The following is a 23,995-nucleotide window of genomic DNA, read 5'->3' on the forward strand; positions in this document are numbered from 1 at the left end:
AACTTGTGCCCAAATTAATAAAAGGAAAAGGAAAGAGAAGAAAGCAGGAGAGCGTAGCGGGCGTCGATGTCGGCGAAACCGCAGGATCGAGCACTGGGGCGAGACTGACTTATGCTCACCACGCGAAATCCCTTATGAATAATCGCCGTAGAAAGTCCGACGCGTAGAACGTTCGGACCTCGAACAAGCAAGAGGATTCGCGAATTTTCCAGAACACTAAATTGCAGGAATAAACAAAATACACGTCGCTCCCAGGAATCGAACCCTGGCTTTTCGCGTGAGAGGCAGGCGCTATAACCGGCAATTCACGCGTGCTTTCTTTTTTTTTTTTTTCTTTATTGCCGGTTTGGCACATAAACGTGGTTAAACAATCGCACAATAATTGGCAGGTTAAAAGCATCCGGCCCGACCTAGCCGGCGCACATGGTTTAAAAAACTCTCAGGGCGACAAGACTGTCTAACACTGGCATCCAGTCAGGCTGCTCACTTTGTGCTTTGTACAATTCTCTCAAGTGAACAATATGCTCGATAAAGTAATCCCGCACGGGGCGAGCATCGACGTCTGCATGTCGCACAGCCATCCTCGATTTCCATATGCTGTGCAGGGCCAAGGCCATCAACATGTCGTAGGGAACGCCCCCTTCACTTTCTACAGGAAGAAAACGGATCCCATAGGGTGTCACTGGGAGACTCTTTTGTAAAGTACGCTGCATAATGTCCCAGTGGAATAACGCATCACAGCAATCCAAGAAAATATGGTCGATAGTCTCGGGTTTCCGGCACAAGAGGCAGTTAATCGACCAAGGAACAAAAAAAAAGTGAAAGCCTTTTACAACTCCCTCTAACGCCGAATTAGAGCGCAGCTCTTGAGGAGGAGGAGGGAAGGGTACTGGGGGGGTCAAGTGACCTTGGGTGGGGGTCACGTGACCTATGACGTCATCAGTGATGGTGACAATGACGATGCGGATGCCGGTGACGTCATCAGTGATGATGACGATGCGGATCCGGTGACGTCATCAGCGACGTCACTGATGACGTCATCAGCGATGATGACGATGCGGATGCCGGTGACGTCATCAGTGACGTCACTGATGACGTCATCAGCGATGATGACGATGACGATGCGGATGCCGATGACGTCATCAGTGATGATGACGATGACGATGCGGATGCCGGTGACGTCATCAGTGACGTCACTGATAACGTCATCAGTGGCGATGACGTCAACGGGGGTCACGTGACCTCGGGGAATATCCCCAGGTCACGTGACCCCGGGGGGTCACGTGACCTGGGTAACCATCGTGACCCTCGTGAGGGTAACCCTAGTAACCCTCGTGAGGGTAACTCTCGTGACCCTCGTGAGGGTAACTCTCGTGACCCCCGTGAGGGTAACCCTCGTGAAGGTAACCCTTTTGAGGGTAACTAACCCTCGTAACCCTCGTGAGGGTTACGAGGGTAAGTAACCCTCGTGGCCCTCGTGATCCTCGTGAGGGTAACCCTCATGACATTAACCCTCGTAACCCTCGTAACCCTCGACGGCGACGGCGACGCCGACGCCGCTCAAGCCGCGAACGGGCGCCTAAGAGCTGCGCTCTAAAATGCCTTTTTCTTCAAGCCAGGGCTTAACGGAAGCGTGCCGGTGTGCAGCTGAAAAAAGAAAGACTTCACGGCCGGCCTTACAGGCATCCGTTTAACCCTTTTGAGGACATCCTGGCCCGGGCCCTCACAGAAAAGAGACCGGTACAAGGGCACGGGGAAGACCACCTCAACCAGACATGTACAAATTACTCAAAAAAGGTAGTTAAGTTAAGTTACTGAGTATCGACGCCAAAAGTAATTGGAGTAGAGTAGAAATTACGCATTCGTAATAGTAATTGAGTAAACTACTAACTACTGTAAAAAGTAGCGAATTACTTTGAAGTTACTTTCGAAGTTACTTTTTTATATTTTTGTGGTAGCAAAATGAACAGCCGTTCTGATCACTGAAAAACCCTGCGAGCCTAAAATAAATACAGTCTATTTATGGCTTGCGTTTTCGCCAAAATAGTTTATTCGCTCGCAAAAGGAATTGACTTTCAAAGTTCTCGATAGGAGAGTTTTCCCTTTTTCCTTCTAAAGTCGTCCCCAGCCAAGCTAAATAGACGTTCCACCGACGCGCTGGATGGAACGGCAGCGTTGAATTTGAGAAACAGGCTGTGCAGGGTCGGGTAAGCGAGTGTCGGTATCTTAGGTGTCCATGACGAAACATGTGATGTTTGCCTCGGGTAGAGGGTCTTTTATAACAAACTTTCCTCCTTTTTTCTTTTTTCTTCGTCAAGTTGAGATTGTTATAACTGGCCCCTCTTTATTCCGACGGCGTTCTGAGAGTACGCTGAGCGAGTGCACCAGACAGTCAAGGGTTCAAGTCTCGCGCCACGACGATGAGATCATCCGGACGACTGCGCGTCCCGTTGTAATGCTAGTGCTACGCTACTGAAAAAAAAAAAAATTGTTTTGTTTTAACAGAAGATGAACCGAAGTATACTTCGCCGCTGACGTCGGGCCTAACAAAAGGATCTCCCAAGGGTAACTCGCAATCCTCGCCGGCGACTACAATATTCTGACGCGCCTGAATCGTTTTTTAACAAAGAGGAGGTCTCCCAGGCATGGATGCTCGAAAGGACACGAAGGATTACGTGAACAAGCATCGTCGCTCGCATAAAGTTGCAGCTGGAAGCGGAAACGTGCTCCCATAAACGGATTATCCGTACCAGGGTTTGTGCGCGGGGGGAGTCCGGCTTTGCAAAGGCGTATGCGCTGACGACAAGGCGACCATGGGAACAGGCGCCCAGCTGCGAGGTTATTCCAGTGGCGCCTCCCGTGGAACGTACCACTTGAGTCAGAACTCACTAAAGACAGACAACACGAAAACAACAACTCTCAGAGTGTCCCCGTCTTTCACGGTTGCAGCTGGAAACGCGGCGCCTGCGTGCATTACCGGATTAGGTCAATACCCGACCAAGGCTTGGTAAGCATCTCTTCCCTCGTTCGTGCGTGCCGGTGTTATGTCTTGGCTGCTAGTCGTCACCTTGGTCCAAGGACGCCTTCCCGAACAAGGGGGCCCCTTGTTAGGGAATGCCACCTCATCTGCCGGCGTCTTATTCATTTCTGCGCTCAAACTTTCGTGATGGGCAAAATGAGCACTATATAATTTCGAAAGTATTTAGTAATTTGAGTAGAAGTTACCTGAAAAAAAGTAGTTAAATTAAACTACTAATTACCCAACTCAAGTTGTAATTGAAAGTTACCAAGTTACTCGAAAAAGTAGTAAAACTACAGTAGTTTGAGTAGAGTAGTTGAACTACGTCCAAGTCTGACCTCAACTAAGTCTTTGTACAGGCGCTTTCGTGTAACTTCGCTTTAGTACTCCAACGAAAATTTAACCTTGAAAAAATGGAAAGCCAAAATCACTTCGCGCAGAAAACCTCGCACCTGCGTACAACTGACATCACTCGAGGACACAACAAACTCAGACAATGAATTACGAAACCTAACTTGTGATACAGTCCGCAGAAAAGGATCTCCCTGATCCCGCAGGAACATAAATCTTGACACCACTTGCCGCACAAAATAGATGAGCCAGACCTAGCCCGCCACTTTTCACAGAGCGGAACAAATTTGTACGACCGGTGCGCTCCCACACCGACATTCACACAAAAATCTCGAACACTCGGTGGAACGTTTGAACGCTGACTCTAGACATACACAAAGCCTGGAGCACGTACCAGACTTTAGCCACGATAAACAAATTACAAATTGTGGAGCGGGCAAATATTGAAAGATTTAGACTCCGCCACTTTGCCGTTTTATCCCGAGCCCTCTCGACTTCTTCCCTCCAGTACTCAGTAGAATCGCGGTAGTGCTCAAGCGACGCAGCCTAAAACCGCGTATTCTTTCATTGAAAAGAAGTTTTAAACAAAACAACAATGACGATAATGGGCACCCTTGCCGTACCGAGGAGAGGACTTGAAAACTTTCAGTAACTTTCTTATTAACAATCACACTCGCAAAACACTCCGCGTAGGACATTTTAACCCATTCCAACAATAAAGACCCAACGTTCACGTGCTCTAAGATACAAAAAAGGACGTCGTGTGCTACTCTATCGAACGCCTTTTCCAAATCAAGCTGCAACATGGCTACGTGTCCTTCGAAGGCATCACAACATTCAAAGATACTCCTTGCTACATGTATGTTTGTTGCAATCGTTCGCCCCTTGATGCCACATGTATGGTGGGGCCCAATGATAGATTGTATCACACCTTGCAGCCTTCGCGCTAAGACCTTCATGACGATTTTATAGTCTACGTTTGTTAGGCTAATGGGACGGTAGGACTTAACAGACAACAGTTTCGCGGGATCATCACTTTTGGGGATTAATACTATATGCGTTTTCCGGGAGGATGGAGGCACTGCTTTTCTATCGTACGCCTCCGCTATCGTGCGGTGCAGGACCTCAGCCACATCAGCTTTGAATGCCTTGTAGAAGGCGGCACCTAAGCCGTCGGGACCGGGCGATTTCCCTGGATTCAGTTCGTCGATAGCCTTCTCTATTTCTCTCACGCTAATCGGTGCCTCAAGGCCGGCTTTAATTTCGTCATCTAATTTTGGCACAAGTGGCAAAAGGACGCTGGCAAATCCTTCTTCCACGTGTCTGCGTCGACCCAAAAGATCTTGGTAATATTCCACGAAGGCGCGTTCGATGGTCTTTTTATCGCGAGTCACCACCGGTCCCCATGCTCTATTTCTTTTATTTCATTTTGCGTAGCATATCTTTTCTGATCCCCAAGTGAACGCTTCGTCGGCGTTTCACCGAACCACAGACGTTCGGCGCGGGCTCTTATCCTTATCACGGCTCCTCTATATTTTTCGACATCGATAAGCTCCAGTTCACTTTTTACTTCTTTTATTTCTCTTGTAAACTTTCCGGGTTGTGCACATTCAACGCTTAAAAGGAAATCTGACACCGTAGCTCTTTTTCATTTTGCTTTTCCTGGCGGCGTAAGATACACGATCTTTCAATCGCGCTAATTTTGACTTCGTCTTTAAAGTGCTCCCACAATTCAACAGAGTTTCCCGACTCAGCCTCCAGCAATTTCCCAATGCTTTGTTTTACCCCGTCCATAAAAATCTCATCTCTTAGTAGCTTATCATTAAATTTCCACAATTCCCAGTTGAACTGCGATTTTGTTTCTTTCGATCCGATTGAAAATATTACCAGGCTATGATCGCTGAAAGAAACGTGTTTCACTTCGTAATTCTCGCACAGGGGAACCAGGGCTGCAGAGATATACGCTCTGTCTAGCCTCGCGTGACTCTCGCGTTGGAAATGTGTAAACTGGGGAAAACCTGCCTTCGACAAAACAAACCCGACGTCCTCTAAATTGCACTCCTGCACTAACGAGTTCAAATATAAAGCACTCATGTCCCGAAGCGGCAGCTGTCGCGCCCTGTCTTCTATTGCGCAGACGCAGTTAATATCACCCAAAAAAATAACAAATCTTTCACAGTTTAGATAAGATTCAACGCGTTCAAAAAACATTCTCCTATCACTCTCCCGGTTTGGCGCATAAACGCAGATAGCTCGCCACTGCAACCCCGAAAAAGAAAAATCACAAAATAATCAAGCGGCCTGATTCACAAACAATCACTGTTTCTTCCACAATTCCCAAAGAATTACGCAAAAAAAAAAGAGCACAACCCCCTGATGTACCAACGGAGTGGCACACATATACATTGTATCGCGATCTGAAAGGTTGCACCATGCGGTCCGTTGGCTCTTCGCCTTCCACCTTTGTCTCTTGGACAGCGACTACGTCAAGGTCGTTTTCCAGGAATAGGCGGCTCAGCTGGTACTGCCGCCGCCTTGCTCCCAGGCCTCGCACGTTCAGCGTGGCGACGCGAAGCGCTGTCTCAAGGCTTACTGCCATCTAAAACTATAGATCAAACGGGCCGCATGGTGCTCACCTCAAGTCGCTGAAAACCGGCGACAAACTCACAGTCCCGGTGTGCCGCCCGGTGGGTCCGACGAGAGGGTTCGCCGAAAGTTCGGTCCAGAAAGCGGCGGCACGAGGACATCGTCCCCTCGGAGTCCCGTCGGTTTCCAGACCGAAAAAAAATGCCCGACAAAAAAAAAAAAAAAAAAAAAAGAGCCTTTGCTTTTACGGGGGCGGTGTCGCCGGTGGTCGCCTCTCCGGAGGGATATTGGGCTTAGGCTTGATGCTTGCCCGACGCACAGGAGCCGCTTTTCGGGGCGGCTCCTCGGGAAGGGCCGCACTTACGGTTAGACCTTCGTCGACGTCTTCGCCAGCCCGCTTGGGGACTGCGCCGCTGGAGCCTGCCTCCTCGACGGTCATGGCTTCCGACTCCTCGCTGGGCGTCGCCGCCACAGCCGAAACTGCGGTCTCTGTGACCCCTTGCGAAGCAGGGGTATCGCCCACAGGCTGCGCCTCAGGCTGACGGCGTCGCTCACCGTCCCTCCCGCTGTCAGCTCTGCCCCCGGCGGAAAGCTCGGTGGGCGTCGCCTCTGTGGGAGGCTCGCCACCTTCGCCGCCGGCTGCTTCTTGGGACTCGACCACATCCATGAGTAACTCAGACGTGTCCTCATTCCCCACGGGCCCCGTGACGCTTGCGTACGTCCTTACGCTCTGGCTGTCTTCGTGGCCGAAGCGCCGACAGAGAGCACAACGCGGCACACGACACTCTCGACGAATGTGGCCTTTCCCTCGGCACCGGAGGCACAGCGGCGCCCTGCCCGGTACAACCACGAGCGCCAAGTCCCCAGCAACGCGCAGCTGATGAGGGAGGGAGTCCACGGTGAGTCCGGCCTTGAGCCTGATGGACACCGAGCGCGTCGTGGACAACATGCCGGCGCACCCCTGGGCCCGCCACATGTCTCTGGCGACTTCCGTCACCTTTGTATACGGCGCCAAGGCCACTCGCACTTCGTCGTCCGGGACGTGGTGCAGCAGCCAGTGGAGCTTCAGACGCGTGTCCTGGTTGCTTGGGTCGACAACAACGCACCGTCCCTCCTTGACTGTGAAGTCCCCGGCGGCGAGCAGTTTTTTCTTGCCCTCGACACTCTTGAAAGTGACGGCCCGAACGTGGTTGTAGTGGTACGCCCCCAAGGCGACCACCTCGCGGAGCAGCGCCAGGCCAACCAGGGCGTCACGAAAATGTTCCAGACGTACGGTATGGCCTCATGGTCACATCGGCGTGCAAAAAATCAGTGTTCAAAATTGTTGTACCTGTTGGAAGCGTTGGCAGGATAACTTGGTAGTCCTGTTCGGCAGAAGCCATGTTCCTGTTACCGCGGCCAGCGGCCGCTGAACCCGCTCCGACGGAGCTCATTATCACACGTCCTTTCGCTTCGGCGGCCGGAAGTGGAAACCACCCACTAGACCACGCCGGAACGGGAACACCTGAAAGACATTTGTTTTATACCCGCAGCGCCACCAAATAGCTCAAATGAGCTCATAAAAAAGTGCCTTTCAAGATGACTAAAAAAAACACTTAAAACTGTAAAACTTGAAACTTTTCTGTTACTTCTGCTCTTCTACAAAAAAAAAAAAAAAAAAACCAGTCTCAGGGTAAACGACGAAATGATTTGTTTTATATCCGCAGCGCCACCAAATGGCTCAAATGCCATCATAAAAAAGAGGTCTCACCGAGATTTGAACTCGGATTGCTGGATTCAGAGTCCAGAGTGCTAATCGTTACACCATGAGACCCAGCCCTTCCGGCGCCGGGAATCAAACCCGGGCCTCCTGGGTGAAAGCCAGGTATCCTAGCCACTAGACCACGCCTTTTTTTTTTCTTTATTGCTTGATTTTGACAGGGACAATGCAATAACATACACTCAAAATAAGAGGTTAAAAAACATCAGCTCACCTGGCTGACGCAAAAATGTTAAAATTCTTTGAGGTTAGCAAGCCCCTCAAGAAGTGGCAACCATTCAGGCCAAGGTTGTTGGGCCTTATACACTTCCTTCATAAAGCACATTTGCTCTGCAAAATACTTGTGCACAGGACGCAGATCGACGTCTGCATGGCGCACGGCCATGCGACACCGCCACAAACTGTGAAGGCCCAGCAGCATGACCATGTCTAGAGGTACGCCCTCGTCCCCTTTAACAGGTAAAAAACGAATTCCATGCGGCGTAAGAGGCATGTCCTTTTTGAGCGTTCTTTGCAATACGTCCCAGAAAAACACTGCATCCCAGCAGTCTATAAATACATGTTCGATTGTTTCCTGGTTTTTGCATAATATGCAGTTATCGGTCCACGCAATAGGCACTCCCTTTTCGGCTAGCCATGCTTTGACAGGTAAGGTTTGGCTGTGCAGCTTGTAAAAAAAAAGTTTTGGTTGAGGCGGGAATGACCATTCTTTTTACACGTTTTAATACGTCCTGCCCTGGGCCTTCACTGAAAAACATACGATACAAAGGAGTGGGAAAAATTAAATCAATAATGTCGTTTGTCAACCGTTTCCGCGAGACACCGCACAAGTATTCCAAAGAAAGGCGTGTTGTTAAAAACTGATAAGCACCAACGACCTCTTTTATATAGCCTCGTACAGGACCACTGATGTCTATGCCAGACGACACAATGAACTCAGGAAGAGCGCTGCGCAGCCTCGCTTGAATGGCCGTGCATAAGAAAGGATCTTTCTGGTCTCGAAGAAAAAAAAAATCTGTTAACCAGCTGTCTTACAAACAAATGGGAAAGTCCCAGACCGCCAACACTCACCCTTCGGAAAAGATTCGTTCGGCTCGTCCTCTCCCATACCGAGCTCCAAATAAAAACGGCAAATACACGATGAATGCGGTGAACGTTAATACGTGAACAATGCAACACCTGCAACACGTACCAAATCTTCGCAGCAAGAAATGTGTTACACACAGATGCACGCGCGAAGATTGATAAACCCTGGCCTCCCCACTTGTTCGCCTTCGCGCGCAAAGCCTCAGTCTCATCGCGCCAGTATTCGTCAGTGTTGCGATAGTGATTCAATGGTACCCCAAGATACCGAGACGGCGAATCCGCCCACGTAATGCGTTCATAAACAGTCGGCGTGGAAGGCCAATCGCCGTGCCAAAGACCCACACACTTTTCAAAGTTAACAGAACTGCACGTATGGTCGCAAAACGTTTCTGTCAACTCTACGGCTTTCTTTACACTCTCTTTGTCGCTACAAAAAACTGCCACGTCATCCGCATATGACAAGATGCCGACTTCACAAGTTTGTAACTTAAAACCTCGAATACAACTACTATGAATAACGCTTAAACAAAACGGTTCGAGAAAAATACAAAAAAGCAAGGGCGAAATCGGACAGCCTTGTCTCACGGAAGAAAGGAGAGGAACGCGTTCAGTCACACATTTGTTCACCACAAGTCGAGTGGCGCAATTTTTGTAAGCCATACGTATACCATCACACAAAACTGCCCCTACATTTACATGATCTAAAATAGCAAAAAGGACTTGATGGGACACCCGGTCAAAGGCTTTTTCCAGGTCGACTTGTAACATCGCCACTCTTTTTTCCATAGCGTCGCAACATTCCAAAATACTTCGTGCAACGTGCACGTTCGTTAAAATACTCCTTCCCTTTATACCACACGTCTGGTGCGGGCCGACGATAATGCTAATGACACTTTGTAATCGTTCCGCTAACACTTTCATGAAAATCTTGTAGTCTACATTGGTCAGTGTAATAGGGCGGTAAGAACCAACAGAACGGAGTTTCAAGCGGTCTTCAGTATTGGGAATAAAAATCGTGTGTGTGCACAAAAACGACGGGGGCAAAACATTAAGAGTACACGCTTCTGTAAACACATAGTGCAAAAACGGGGCAAGCTGGTCTTTGAAAGCTTTGTAAAATTCTGCTCCTAAACCATCAGGGCCGGGTGACTTTCCCGGTTTCAAGTTGTCGATAGCTTTTTCTACTTCCCACAACATTATAGGTTGTTGTAACTTTTCTTTTAGTTCGTCTGCCAGCTTCGGCATTAACGGCAAATAAGAACTCCGAAACCCGTTTTTTTTTGGGCTCACGATAGCTGAACAATTCTTTATAGTACTCAACAAACGCGCGTTGTATGTTCACGTTATCGCTCGTCAGAACCCCTGATACAAAATTTCCGTGATTTCATTTTGACTCGCATACTTTCTTTCCGCGCCTATCGCCCTTTTCGTGGGTAGCTCCCCAAGCGATAACCGGTTCCATCGCGCTCGCAGCATAGTCCCCTTGTATTCTTCAGTATCGAGAATTTCGAGGCGCTTTTTGATACTGATAATTTCATCCGAAAAAGAACCTGGCGATAGGCATTCTTCCAGCATCAATCTTTGAAGCAGGCAGTTTAACTCGCGCGTTTCTTTCTTTTCGTTATGCTTCAATAAGCTGGAGCGCTCGATGGAAGTCAATTTTATTTCCTGTTTAAAGAATTCCCATTTTACTCCAAATCCCTGCCCTTTTGCGCTCGCTGAATCTTCAAGATTTTTCCGGACTGCTTGTACAAAAAGCTCGTCTTCAAGGAGTTTGCAATTAAATTTTCACAAGTCCCACGTGAACTTTTTAGGCGTATCTTTGGAGGAACAAATTAAAAAAGAAACAAGGCAATGATACTTGAACGACACGTGATCAACGGCGTATTGCTTGCACGTTCTTACAAGGTCGAGTGAGACATACGCTCTATCCAAGCGTGCATGACTTGCACCCTGGAAATGCGTGTACTTTAAACCCCTACCGCGGGACGCGCAGTGCGCAACGTCTTCTAAATCGAACCGCTGAAGTATTTCGCACAAAAACACGGTGCTCGCGTCCTGAAACCTCAGGCTATTCGACCTATCCTGCGGTGCGCACACACAATTAAAATCGCCCAATAATATAACTAATCGATCAGTTTGAACGTACTTTTCAATAAGCTCGAAAAAAAAAAAAAAACGTTCCTCCGTCTTAGTAGGGGCATAGATGCACACCACGCGAAATTTGTAGTTGGAAATAATAAAATCGCACAAGACAAAGCGCCCCGAATCACAACTAACGACTTGTTCGATGGTCCCGATAGATTTCTTTAGAAATAAAAGACAACCCTCCGACGTCCCCCTAGCGTGGCTGACGCACACGTCATACCTCGCTTCAAAAAGCCGTACCATGTTCTCCGTCTGGGCCTCACTTTCCATCTTCGTCTCCTGAACCGCGACTATATCCAGGTCAATCTCGATAAACAAACGGTTTACCTGGTATTGGCGACGCCTGGCACAAAAGCCGCGCACGTTTAAAGTGCCCACCCGTAAAGATCGTTCAAGGTTCATGAACGGTTGAAAGGGAGGCTAGACGGAGAACAAAATAGGCTCGCAAAAAAAAAAGGCGCTCGCGCAAGAAAATGCCAATGGAAACAAAAATACGGTTGACACTTGCACTGACGTTTAGGCCCGAAAAGACTCACAGGGAGTCCTTCCTGCGACGATCGTCCGGCGGGACACGCGGCTTCGCCACGAAGCGAAACTTCTTGATTCCTGGCACAGGCAACCCGCTGGCGGCCATTCCGACGGTTGCAGCTGGTGCTGGCGCAGGGTCCCTCGGTCGCTTGAGAGTGGAGTCCATGTCTGTGTCCTGGCACTCTCCCACTCCGGCCTCGCTGTTTTGCCCACCGGGATGGCTGGGCTTCGTTGCCGATGGACCGCATCCGGAAATTGCTGGCTCATGGGGCAGGCGCTCCTTAGTGTCGTCGCTGGGCGTGACTTGCGCTTCGGATTTCTCCTCGGGGTTGCGCACGAAGGAAGCTGCGTCAGGGTTACCGTCGTCGTTGGGCGTGGGCGTACCACTAGGCTCCGTCGATGGCAGGGTGACGGGCGATGACCCTCCGACGGCTTCCTCTGCCTCCGCGTCGTTCATGACGTAGTCGGTGTTGTCCTCCGACTTGCGGTCACGGGCGATAGACGCGTAGGTTTTGACGTAGTCTTCTGCTGCGTGGCCGTACCGGTGGCAGTCCGTACAGCGAGGGGCGCGGCAATCTCGCCGGATGTGGCCCGTACGCCTGCACCTAAGGCACAGTGGGGCCCGTCCTGGCACAACGACGAGGACCTTGCAGCCTTCTAGGCGAATTTCGTGGGGGAGGCTGTCCACGGTACAACCGTCCTTTAGAGTCAGGCGTACCGTTGGGGTGTTTGACACGACCGCCTCGAAACCCTTTTCCCTGAAGAGGTCTCGCGTTACATCAGTCACTTTGCCGTACCGTTCAATCTCCTTTTTTACGTGACAGCTCGGCACGTCATAGGGCACCCAGTGCAGCTTGAGCCTGACTTCCACGTTGGCAGGGTCCATTACGAGGCACCGCCCCCCTTTTACGGTTAGTTCTTTAGCGTCCACTAACCTCTGCTTTGCTGCAAGCGAAGCCAGCCCTAGCATCCAGACATGGTTCATCTGGTGCGGTCCCGCCGACACGAGATCTTTCAGTAGTTGCAGCCGCAGCAGTTCGTCGCGGAAGTCTTGAATCCGGTATGGCCGGCCCTTTACGTCACAGTGCAGAATCACACAGTTCATGGCGATGTATCCGTTCGGCAGGGGAGGCAAAATAATTTTGTACTCGTCAGGGTTTCCAATGGCAGAATTAGCAGAAGTACCACGGCCAGACGCGGCCGCTGTCACCGCTCCTACGGAGCTTATGATACACACGTCCGTTCGTTTCGGCTGCCGGAAGTGGAATCCACTAGACCACGCCGGAACGAGAACACCTGAAAGACATTTGTTTTATGAGAAAAGAGTCAAAGTACAGGCTAGCTGGTGGAAGTCAACCATTTTGTCGTTTACCCTGAGACTGGGGGGTTTTTAGAAGAGCAGAAGTAACAGAAAAAACAGACAGGTCTCAAACTCAGCTACAAGTTTATTTCAACAACCTCCTCCTATATAGTTCGTTCTCGTCGTCATCAACCAATCACATACGACTTGTCCTCTGCACCGTGACTTTACAGGTTCCACTCTATCACAAAAGAAGCGGACACTCCCAACGTTTCCAAGTGAAAAGGTTCTAGCAAAAGATATGCCTCACAAAGACTTCAAGCAACTCTTTCGTGTCCTCACAATAAAAGGGACAACAGCCCACAACAACATCCCACTCAAATCCGGTCACCTCCAAAATTATAGAAAACAGACAATACCCTCCAATACACACCACAGACAATACACACCAAAGAAGCCTTTCAAGATGACTAAAAAAAAACACTTAAAACTATAAAACTTAAAACTTTTCTGCTACTTCTGCTCTTCTAAAAAAAACCCAGTCTCAGGGCAAACGACGAAATGATTTGTTTTATATCCGCATCGGCATCAAATAGCTCAAATGAGCTCATAAAAAAGAGGTCTCACCGAGATTTGAACTCGGATTGCTGGATTCAGAGTCCAGAGTGCTAACCGTTACACCATCAGACCCAGCCCTTCCGACGCCGGGAATCGAACCCGGGCCTCCTGGGTGAAAGCCAGGTATCCTAGCCACTAAACCACGCCTTTTTTTTTTTTTTTTATTGCCTGGAACAGGACAGTGACATTCACCATCACTCCGTACTTAAAACAACAGAGATAAAAACGAGGACATCAGTCAGCTCGGCTGGTGTCAGAAATGCTAAAAGTCTCTTAGGGTAGTCAGCCCCTCAAGAGCAGGCAACCAATCGGGTCGTGGTTCCCGCGCCTTGTACACTTCAATCAGAAAACAGATATTTTCAACGAAATACTTGCGAACAGGGCGTACATCAACATCTGCGTGGCGTACAGCCATACGGCACCGCCATATACTGTGCAGGCCAAGGAGCATTATCATGTCATACGGCACATCGTCCGCTCTTTCTGTGGGTAAGAACCTAATTCCCTGAGGCGTTATTGGAAGGTCCTTTTTGAGAGTCCTCTGAAGGACGTCCCAAAAGAAAACCGCGTCCCAACAGTCGATGAAGACGTGTTCAATAGTTTCTCGCTTTTTACACAAAAAACAGTTATCGGACCATGGGACCGGTATACGTTTCTCAGATAACCAAGCTTTAACGGGGAGTGTTTCGCGGTGTAACTTAAAGAAAAAAGTCTTGGTGTAGGCGGGAACCAGCATTCTTTTAACGCGCTTTAAAACATCTTGCCCTGGGCCTGCACTGTACAACAAACGAAACAAAGGCATGGGGAAAAGCGCATCCATCAGGTCTCTCGACAACCGTTTACGCGACACACCGGACAAATACTGCAAAGAAAAACGTGCTGTTAAAAACCAATACGCACCCACAACCTCTTTCAAGTATCCGCGTAAACCAGGGCAGATGTCTACATTCGTCGCCACCACAAAATCTGGCAGGGCACTGAGCAGCCGCGTCTGAATAACTGTACGCAAAAAAGGGTCTTGCTGGTCTCTAAGAAACATCAACCTGCTAACCAGTTGTCTTATAAACAGGTGCGAAAGACCTATACCACCAGCTTTGACCCTACGAAAAAGATTTGTGCGGCTGGTTCGTTCCCAGGCCGAGCTCCAGATAAAAACGGCGAAAACACGATGGATCCGCTGAATGTTAATACGTGAACAATACAAAACCTGCAACACATACCAGATTTTTTGCAGCCAGAAACAAATTGCAAATTGCCCGCGCAAAAACAGATAAACCTTTTCCCCCCCATTTCTCGGCCTTTGCACGCAGAACTTCAGTCTCATCCCTCCAGTACTGATCATTGACGCGGTACTGATCTAAGGGTACTCCAAGGTAACGCGCCGGCGTGTCGGACCAGACAATACGGTCAAAAATAGCGGGTGCTGAGGGCCAGTCACCGTGCCAAAAACCAATACACTTCTGCCAGTTGACTGCACTACACGTCTGTTCACAAAATAGTTCTGTTAACTGTACAGCCTTGCTCACGCTTTCGTGGTCAACACAAAAAATCGCTACATTGTCCGCGTAGGACAAAAGACGGACCTCAGTTTCCTGTAGTCTAAACCCACGTATCTGACTGCTATGAATGATGCTCAAACAAAAAGGCTCCAGAAAGGCACAAAAAAGTAGCGGTGAAAGCGGACATCCCTGCCGCACGGAAGAAAGTAGGGGAATGCGCTCACTAACAGATTTATTCACTACGAGACTGGTGGCGCAGTTCTTATACGCCATACGGATGCCGTTGTATAAGAGAGACCCTACATTAACGTGTTCTAAAATCGAAAAAAGAATCTCGCGCGACACACGGTCAAACGCTTTTTCTAAATCCACTTGTAGCACCGCGACCCTACGGTGCATGGCGTCACAGCACTCTAGAATACTGCGCGCGACGTGCACATTTGTTACAATACTTCGGCCTCTAATGCCGCAAGTTTGGTGCGAACCGACGATGACGTTAATAACCATTTGTAGGCGTTCAGCCAATACCTTCATGAAAATTTTATAATCAACGTTGGTGAGCGTTATCGGTCTATACGCTCCAACAGAACGGAGTCGCTCGGGGTCCTCGCTCTTTGGAATAAAAATCGTATGCGTACACAAAAAGGAAGGAGGCAAACAACCAAGGTCGTACGCCTCAGCGAAAACGCGTTGCAATAAAGGTGCAACTTGATCTTTAAACGTTTTGTAAAAATCCCCTCCTAAACCATCTGGACCGGGCGACTTTCCAGGCTTTAAATTATCTATCGCTTTTTCAATCTCCCACAGCTCTACTGGTTGTTCTAACCTTTCTCTTGCTTCATCATCGAGTTTCAGCATTAACGGCAAAAAGGACGTTTGGAACTCTGCTATCTTTGAAGCACGATAACTGAAAATCCCTTTGTAATACTCAACAAAAGCACGCACGATGACTTGTCTTTCACTCGTCAAAGACCCTTGATACTGTATCTCGCTTATTTCATTCTTGCTAGCGTATCTCTTTTCTAACCCCAGGGCTCTTTTCGTGGGTAACTCCCCCCGTGATAAACGCTGTAAACGTGCTCGAATCATGGTCCCTTGATAACGTTCGGTATCAAGGGCCTCAAGGCGTTTCTTTAAATTACTGATGTCATCAGAAAACAGCCCGGGTGATATACTCTCCGCGTTAAGCAAATCTTGTAGCAGCCCCTTTAGCTCCGTAATTTCTTTTCTTTCCCCATGTTTTAAGGCAACAGATCTTTCAATGGCGCTCATCTTAACTTCTTGTTCTAACTGTTCCCATTTCGCCCTGACACTTTTTCCTTCTTTTACTTTATCTAGTTGTTCGAGACTTTTACGCACCTCACTCGCAAAATTATCGTCTTGTAAAAGCTTCGAATTTAATTTCCACAGATCCCAACTGAAATTATTGGCTTTTTCCTTTGAAGAGCCCAATGTAAAAGAAACAAGACAGTGGTCGCTGAAAGACACTGGGTCCACAGCATACGTTTTACAGGACCTGACGAGTTCCAAAGAAACATAAGCTCTATCCAACCGTGCGTGACCAGCACCTTGGAAGTGAGTAAAAAACAGGCAGGTAGGACTTGACGCACACTGACCTACGTCTTCCAATTCACACTTCTGGACCATATCGCTTAGAAAAATGGTACTCGTATCTCTATACTGCGTGCTGTTTGATCGGTCACGCGGCTCGCAAACGCAGTTGAAGTCCCCTAACAAAATGACAAGTCTATCGGTTTGGACGAACTCGAAAATGTTTTCAAAAAATACTAATCTTTCTTCCGCCTTATTAGGGGCGTAAACTCACAAAATACGAAACAGTTTACTTGAAATGGTCAAATCGCACAGGACCAGGCGACCAGACTCGCAACTAACAACTCTGGTCACAGACCCAAGAGACTTCCTGATAAATAAAAGGCATCCCCCCGACGTTGCCACAGCGTGACTGACGCATACATCGTAACGTGACTCAAAGAGCCGCACCATGCTCTCCGTCCGGTCTTCGCTCTCTATCTTCGACTCTTGCACGGCAATTACGTCGAGGTCTTTCTCAATAAACAAACGGCTCACTTGGCATTGCCTACGCCTCGCGTTTAAACCTCGCACGTTTAAAGTGCCTACTCTCAAAGGTCTTTGAAACATAAAGAAGGGCTAGAGAAAGACCAGGCGGGGAGCACGGTGCTTACAGTGTGAAGCAGGCAGCAACGTGCCGAGACGACTCACTGTGGCTACTCCTTGTGGCGTACAGGAGACGCGGGCCGGCTCTTGAACCGTCCCACCTTCCCGCACCACTCACGCTCGAGGCGTCTCAGCTGTCCTTCCCCACCCCTGGACGGCGCATCATCCAGACGACGCTTCACTGTAGTGGTTTCGACGACCATAACGTGGTCGTCGTCGCCACCCTTGGCGACCGCGGGCTCCCTTCCTTGGACGGCATCCACTGGTGCTTCCGGAGTCGCCATTCCATCCCTCGCCGAAGCACCACTGGTTCCTTCGGGAGCCGTCTTGGGCGATGGCTCCGTCTGAGAAGCGGCGGTCTCCGTCTCGCTAGGGCCTCCCTTGGCTTCCTCCGAGTCGGGCTGCCCTTGAGGTACTGTCAGCGTCGCCGGTGCAGCCGCTTGTTCCGCCTCTTCTTCGTCCATCAGAAGCTCCGTGGACTCCGCATTGGTACTGCCGCTGGCTGCACGGGCGTACGTCTTGACGCAGTCCTTGGGCTCGTGTCCGAAACCGCGGCACTCAGCACACCAGGGTGCCCTGCAGTCGCGGCGGATATGCCCAGTGCGACGGCACCGGAGACATTTCGCCGCACGCCCGGGCACCACGACCAAGACGTTTCCACCGCAGAGACGGCGTTGGTGCGGCAGGCTCTCCAGCGAGACTCCCTCGTTGAGGGTGATCCTCACGACGAGGGTCGTGGACTCAACGTCGACGAAACCATCCACCTTCCACTTTTCCCTCGCGACTTCCTTGACGGTCCCAAATGGTTCGGAGGCGCGCCGAATAGAGTCCACCGGCGCGTCGAACGAGACCCAGTGAAGCTTAACGCGAAGCTCCCTCCGGTTCGGGTCGACGAGCTGGCACGTCAAACCTTTCACCTGAAGACTCCCTGCTTCCAAAAGCTTTGCTTTCGCTTCCGGAGTTTTCAGTTTAAGCAGCCAGACGTGGCTCATCTGGTAGGCGCCCAGACCCGCCACGTCTGACAAAACGCCCACCTGTTGCAACGGCTGCCTGAAGTCTTCAATCTTGTACGGGCGCCCGTCGAGGTCAGCGTGCAAAACGACGCCGAGCTTTGCAGCATCACCGGTGGGCAGTATCGGCAACTGCATACGATATTCCTTAGCAGCAAAAGACCTGTTATCACCGCGGCCGGGCACGGCCGCCACCGCTTGCAAGGAGCGATCCATATCACGTCCGTCCGCTATCGCGACCGGCAGTGGAAACCTAGCCACTAGACCACGCCGGAACGAGAACACCTGAAAGACATTTGTTTTATATCCGCAGCGCCACCAAATAGCTCAGCAAATGCCGTCATAAAAAAGAGGTTTCACCGAGATTTGAACTCGGATTGCTGGGTTCAGAGTCCAGAGTGCTAACCGTTACACCATGAGACCCAGCCCTTCCGACGCCGGGAATCGAACCCGGGCCTCCTGAGTGAAGGCCAGGTATCCTAGCCACTAGACTTTTTCTTTTTTTTTTTCCTAGCCACTTTTTTTTTATTATAGAAGTACACATTTGGTACATACCGGCCACATGGCCAGGTCAGTGATTGCATACACTACTAGGCATGCACACTACTAAAAGAATACACGAAAAATTTCGAGCCGACAAAGAGAAAACAAAAACCAACAAACAAACAAACAAACAAACAGAACACTTGGTCCCACCCTCTTTCTATAATCTTTCTTTCCAGGGCGGCTGTGCGTTGCGGGCAACGACGCTTTTTTTAATTTGTTGTTTTATCTGGAGCCAGGCGTGGTTCACATCGTCTGGTACTGTACTAACTGCGCTCAGTGTCCACTCTGCTCCCTCCCGAAACAACTGCCACGCGGTTTTCCGCACAGGCGCTGCCTCCACATGTAATGTCCGGCACAACCAAAGCGCGTGAAGGGCCATCGCAACCAACGACTCAAATTCCACTCTCCGTTCCTCAACAAAGTACAAAAACTTGAGCGATTCCCAGCTTGGCTCAAAGTTACATTAAAAAAATATAGCGAAAATCCGCCCAGAAACAGAAGGCGCCCTTACAATCCAGAAACACATGAAGGAGCGTTTCCCGCTCACCACAGAAACTGCAGTTTGTTCCGATTGGAAGGTAGAAGCCCTTGTTTTCTAACCAAGTTTTCACTGGCAGGGTTTCTGTGTGAAAACGAATGAAGAAGTTCTTGGTTTTGGGAGAAACAGGGAGGCTGCTCAATCGCCCGAGGACGTCTTTTCCAGCTGATGATTCGAGTCCATTTCTGTACAAAGGAGCAGGAAACATGCTGCTGACTGTGTCCCAATAGAGTTTTTTTCTTTTTAACTTGCTGGAGATACTCCCACGAGTACCTCGATTCAAAGAATTTGATTGCCTCCGCAATTTCTTTGTAGAACCGTAGGCATTTAGCTGCTTTCGGTTGCTCCGATGTGCCAACCACCCAGACTTGGACGTAGTTCAACTACTCTACTCAAACTACTGTAGTTTAACTACTTTTTCGAGTAACTTGGTAACTTTTAATTACAACTTGATTTGGGTATTTAGTAGTTTAATTTAACTACTTTTTTCGGGTAACTTCTACTCAAATTACTAACTACTTTCGAAATTTTATAGTGCTAATTTTGCCCATCACGAAAGTTTGAGCACAGACATGTGTAAGACGCCGGCAGATGAAGTGGCATTCCCTAACAAGGGGCCCCCTTGTTCGGGAAGGCGTCCTTGGACGTGTTGTCTGTCTTTAGTGAGTTCTGACTCAAGCGGTACGTTCCACAGGAGGCGCCACTGGAATGACCTCGCAGCTGGGCGCCTGTTCCCATGGTCGCCTTGTCGTCAGCGCATACGCCTTTGCAAAGCCGGACCCCCCCGCGCACAAACCCTGGTACGGATAATCCGTTCATAGGAGCACGTTCCCGCTTCCCGCTGCAACTTTATACGAGCGACGATGCTTGTTCACGTAATCCTTCGCGTCCTTTCGAGCATCCATGCCTGGGAGACCTCCTCTTTGTTAAAAACGATTCAGACGTGTCAGAATATTGTAGTCGCCGGCGAGGATTGCGAGTTACTCTTGGGAGATCCGTTTGTTAGGCCCGGCGTCAGCGGCAAAGTATACTTCGGTTCATCTTCTGTTAAACCAAAACATTTCTTTTTTCAGTAGCGTAGCACTAGCACTACAACGGGACGCGCAGTCGTCCGGATGATCTCATCGTCGGGGCGCGAGACTTGAACCCTTGACTGTCTGGTGCACTCGCTCAGCGTACTCTCAGAACGCCGTCGGAATATAACAATCTCAACTTGACAAAGAAAAAAGAAAAAAGGAGGAAAGTTTGTTATAAAATACCCTCTACCCGAGGCAAACCTCACATGTTTCGTCATGGACACCTAAGATACCGACACTCGCTTACCCGACCGTGCACAGCCTGTTTCTCAAATTCAACGCTGCCGTTCCATCCAGCCCGTCGGTGGAACGTCTATTTAGCTTGGCTGGGGACGTCTTTAGAAGGAAAAGAGGAAAACTCTCCTATCAAGAACTTTGAAAGTCAATTCCTTTTGCGAGCCAATAAACTATTTTGGCGAAAACGCAAGCCATAAATAGACTGTATTTATTTTAGGCTCGCAGAGTTTTTCATTGATCAGAACTGCTGTTCATTTTGCTACCACAAAAATATAAAAAAGTAACTTCGAAAGTAACTACAAAGGAATTCGCTACTTTTTACAGTAGTTAGTAGTTTACTCAATTACTATTACGAATGCGTAATTTCTACTCTACTCCAATTGCTTTTGGCGTCGATACTCAGTAACTTAACTACATTTTGGAGTAATTTGTACATGTCTGCAACCACCCACTGGCTAAGGTGCGCACTCCCAAGGCTCTGGAATGACCACCGCGTGATCGCATCACCCGAGTCTCTAAACAAAAGGAACCGACTTATGTTTACTTTGAAGGCCGCGTGCACCAAGGCGAATCTTCCAGCCTGAAGGCTAAGAAAGAGATTTGTGCGCCTCGTTTTCTCCATTGGCGACTGCCAAACAAATGTTGCGAAGAGCCGATGGGCCTTGGACACCGTGCTGGCGTCGATTGGAATAGCCTGGGCCGCGTACATCAAACTAGGAAAGGGAACAGTGTTACACACAAAGCTTCTCTGGATGAGATGGATTTGTCTCGTGCGCCATGGCAGGAGCGGCGCTCTCAGCTTCTGAAGTTTGACCGACCACGTTTCATGGCTAGGAGCCGTCAACGTGAGCGGCACGCCAAGGTACTTTTCCAGGGAGGACGACCACTTCATCCCTAACACACTTGAAGGCTTGCAGATCCAGTTACCCAGCCACGTACCTGTAGATTTGGCTAGGTTAAGACGAGCTCCCGATACGGCACAGAACTCTCGAATTATGTCCAAAGCCCCCCAAAAGCTCGTTCTCATCGGAAAAAAAATAATAGAAATATCGTCTGCGAATGCCAGAATTTTTAGTTGGTTGGCAGTTGAAGCCCTCGAATTCCTTCATCCATTTTGATAGCCTTGCACAGTGGCTCCAAGTACAGCGCAAATAGCAGTGGGGACAGCGGGCACCCCTGCCTGACAGACGATTGTAAACTGATCTTTCCCGTTTTTTTTCCATTTACTAATATCTTGGTGGATATGTCGTTGTAGCACAGACGCACCCAATCGGAAAGAACGTCGCCTACGTTGATGCGTTTTAGGATTCTGAACAAGAATTCATGGTCCACCCGGTCGAAAGTACGACTCAGGTCAACTTGAAGGACCGCAAGGGGCGTGTTGAACGCTTCTGCCGCTTCGCATACTGTTCGCATGGCGTGGAGGTTGTGCGCAATTGACCGCGACTTGATCGCATAGGTCTGGTGATCTCCGACTACTTCCGCAATACCTCTCTCCAGCCTTCGAGCTAAGGTTCTCGTCAAAACTTTATAGTCTGTACACAAGAGACTTATTGGCCTAAAATTGCTTACTGAAGGTATGTCATTGCCGGAATGCGGTTTGGGAGTGAGAACCACAAGGGACTGGCGCATGGTGGGTGGTAAGAGCTTTCTTTTGAATATATCTTCGAACACTTTCTGTAGGAGAGGGGCCAACTGGTCTAGAAACTTCTTATAAAATGCCGAACCTATGCCATCGGGCCCGGGTGACTTGTTTGACGGCATTTTCCGGATTGCCCACCGAATTTCGCTTTCCACAATTTCAGTGTTAGTACGTTCGCGTACTTCTTCGCTTACTTCCTTTTGAAGCTGCTGTAGCATGCTTTCCGCAAGACGGCCATCGCAGGCGTCTTTCTTTTGAAACGTTCGAACATATTCCTCGTAAAACACGTCTGCGATTTCCTCCTGCGTGGAAAAGCTCTGTCTGTTTTCGTCTCTTATCTGCCGGATAGTGTTGCACTTGATTCTTTGCTTCTCAAAGAACTGAAAAAGCTTTGAAGGTTGTTCATCTCGCTCGACCAGTTTTTCCCGGCTCCTCACCACAGCTCCCATGTACCTTTCTTTCATCAGAGTCAAAAGCCCGCATTTTATGGCTTTTATGTCTTCTATAAAATTTCTAGGAAATGAGTCGTCTGCCGCAATGAGAGTTTTTAAATTATGCAACAGTTCTTTTTTCTTTAAATTTTTTTCCCTGGCCTTTCTTTCCCCATATGACATGGCTTCACTTTTCACTTCCGCCTTCAAAATCTCCCAGCTTACAGCATCAAAAACTGAGTTTTCGGCTGCTAACCGCAGTTTTTCTTTTATGATGGCTGAAAACTCGTCATCTTCAAGGAGGCTTTCGTTTATCTTCCAGTGCCCGCTAGTATGCGGAGTTGAAAGATGGCTTGTGCCAGCCCTCCACTCAAAAGTTACTAAGCCGTGGTCTGAGAAAGGAACAGGTGAAACATCGTAGCGGGCGTCTTTGAATTCAAATTCGTCCGATATATAAATTCTGTCCAAGCGCGCGCTGGAATCACTCTGCCAGTGGGTGTAGCGTTGCGTGTTGTTAGAACGCGCAAGTTCAATAACATCTATTAGATTGTTTTCCTTTAAAACCGAACGCAGAACTTTCACACTATTATCTGCCTGTGCCCGCCTAAGAAAGCGATCTTCGGAACTGTCAGCACAATTGAAATCCCCGGCTAGAATGACCTTCGCTGGCGTATCAACTACCGAGTTAATCAGCTCAAAAAAACTTTTCCGCTCGCTCATGTTGTTTGGCGCGTACAAGCATATCACCCTTATCAAAGTGTTCGCTGAAATGCAGTCGACATAGCTGATTCTGCCGCAATCGTCATGTCTTATATCAGTGCATACTCTTAAGAAATGTTTCCTGCAAACGAACACCGCGCATCCGTCGCTTTTTCCGCTCGAGTGCGAAACAAAAACCTGATAATGTCTCTTGAAAAATGCACACGTGCTTTCTTCTTGCTCCCTTGTTTCAAATTTAGTTTCTTGGACACAGGCTAAATCGATCCGCTTTTCTAGCAACAAATCTAAAAGCCATTGCCTCCGCATGGAAGCGACGAGACTTACTACATTAAGCGTACCAACGACTGTCATGATTAAGTTGTGGGATAGCACATCCCGCCTGCCCGGGGTGCACAATAAGCCTTCGTAGAGTGTGAGCTAGCAAACAAATCAGACAATTTTTCCTACCGGTTGATGTATTTCTGGGAAGTCCTGGTTTGGGATCACGTGGTGTTCAGGGCAGATGCGTTGTCAAGAGACGACGCTTCGGCTTCGACCGGCTTAAAGGAAGATGGAACAGTGTCCGTTTTTTTCCATCGCTTGCCACTCACGATGGTGTAGCGTTGGTCGGCTGCGTTGTTTCGCACGGTTTCCTTCACCTTGCGCTTGATGGTCGTTTCGCTGCTCGAGGCCTCCCCGAGCTCCATCTTGTCGTCGACCGGTATC

General features: G+C 49.0%; 2 non-coding genes and 2 pseudogenes across 2 annotated transcripts; all 4 read right to left on the reverse strand.

Annotated features, from left to right (window-relative positions):
* Positions 1 to 6,200: 6,200 nt before the first annotated feature.
* LOC121835799 lies at positions 6,201 to 7,389 on the reverse strand (annotated as a pseudogene).
* Positions 7,390 to 7,697: 308 nt separating this feature from the next.
* Trnaq-cug lies at positions 7,698 to 7,769 on the reverse strand. Its single transcript has one exon. It is a non-coding gene; the product is annotated as a tRNA-Gln (tRNA).
* A 5,626-nt stretch (positions 7,770 to 13,395) lies between these two features.
* Positions 13,396 to 13,467, reverse strand: Trnaq-cug. Its single transcript has one exon. It is a non-coding gene; the product is annotated as a tRNA-Gln (tRNA).
* A 5,637-nt stretch (positions 13,468 to 19,104) lies between these two features.
* LOC120839203 lies at positions 19,105 to 21,119 on the reverse strand (annotated as a pseudogene).
* Positions 21,120 to 23,995: the final 2,876 nt, after the last annotated feature.

This window comes from Ixodes scapularis, unplaced genomic scaffold (genome assembly GCF_016920785.2).
Source record: "Ixodes scapularis isolate PalLabHiFi unplaced genomic scaffold, ASM1692078v2 PGA_scaffold1__304_contigs__length_218370807, whole genome shotgun sequence".
Lineage (NCBI taxonomy): Eukaryota > Metazoa > Arthropoda > Arachnida > Ixodida > Ixodidae > Ixodes > Ixodes scapularis.